Here is a 1,367-nt window from a genome sequence, read left to right as displayed (position 1 = left end):
AATTCTCCTAGGGAGGTGTTGATTTGCTCCCAATAGTTTTGTGGAGGAAAGTGCATCCCTTGAGATGAATCTCTCCATCTCCCATGGCTCGGAGGTGGAAGCTTTTGCCTTCCCTTTCCTCTTTCTAGAGGTTTCTCCAGCCTTAGATGCCATAAATGGTTATGGAAAAATAAAAAGCAATGCTTTTACCACACCAAACTTAGAAGGTTTGCTCGTCCTCGAGCAAAAGAAGATAGAAGAGAGAGAGTGGTGAGGTAGGTGGGGATCCTGTGGGGTCCACAGATCCTGAGGTGTCAAGGATAATTCATCCCTGCACCAAGTGGCGAGCAAAAATGCTCCTTCTATCAATCCTGGCGTTAAACGCCGGGCTGGTGCCCATTTGTGGCGTTAAACGCCGGGTTGGTGCCCATTTCTAGCGTTAAACGCCAGTCTGGTGCCCCTTTCTGGCGTTAAACGCCCAGAATGGTGCCAGACTGGGCATTAAACGCCCATTTGCTGCCCTTACTGGCGTTTAAACGCCAACAAGCTTTTCCTCCAGGGTGAGCTATTTTTTTCTATTTTTCATTCTGTTTTTGCTTTTTCAATTGTTTTTGTGACTTCCCATGATCATCAACCTACAGAAAACATAAAATAACAAAGGAGAATAGATAAATATAACATTGGATTGCCTCCCAACAAGCGCTTCTTTAATGTCAGTAGCTTGACAGTGGGCTCTCATGGAGCCTCACAGATACTTAGAGCCATGTTGGAACCTCCAAACACCAAACTTAGAGTTTGAATGTGGGGGTTTGATGAGCGGATATTTTATACGCTTTTTGGGGGTAATTTCATGTAGATTTTAGCATGTTTTAGTTAGTTTTTAGTAAAATAATATTAGTTTTTAGGCAAAAATCATATTTCTGGACTTTACTATGAGTTTGTGTGTTTTTCTGTGATTTCAGGTATTTTCTGGCTGAAATTGTGGGAGCTGAGCAAAAAATCTGACTTAGGCTGAAAAAGGACTGCTGATGCTATTGGATCCTGACCTCCCTGCACTCGAAATGGATTTTCTGGAGCTACAGGAGTCCAATTGGCGCGCTCTCAACGGCGTTGGAAAGTAGACATCCAGGGCTTTCCAGCAATATATAATAGTCCATACTTTGCGCAAGAATAGACGACGTAACTTGGCGTTAAACGCCAAGTTCATGCTGCTGTCTGGAGTTAAACGCCAGAAAAACGTCATTATCCGGAGTTGAACGCCCAAAACACGTCATAACCTGAAGTTTGACGCCAAGAAAGGCCTCTACACGTGAAAAGCTTTAGTCTCAGCCCCAGCACACACCAAGTGGGCCCCAGAAGTGGATTTCTGCACCAATTATCTTAGTTTA

This window comes from Arachis duranensis, chromosome 8 (assembly GCF_000817695.3).
Source record: "Arachis duranensis cultivar V14167 chromosome 8, aradu.V14167.gnm2.J7QH, whole genome shotgun sequence".
Classification (NCBI taxonomy): domain Eukaryota; kingdom Viridiplantae; phylum Streptophyta; class Magnoliopsida; order Fabales; family Fabaceae; genus Arachis; species Arachis duranensis.
This window is presented reverse-complemented; position numbering follows the sequence as displayed.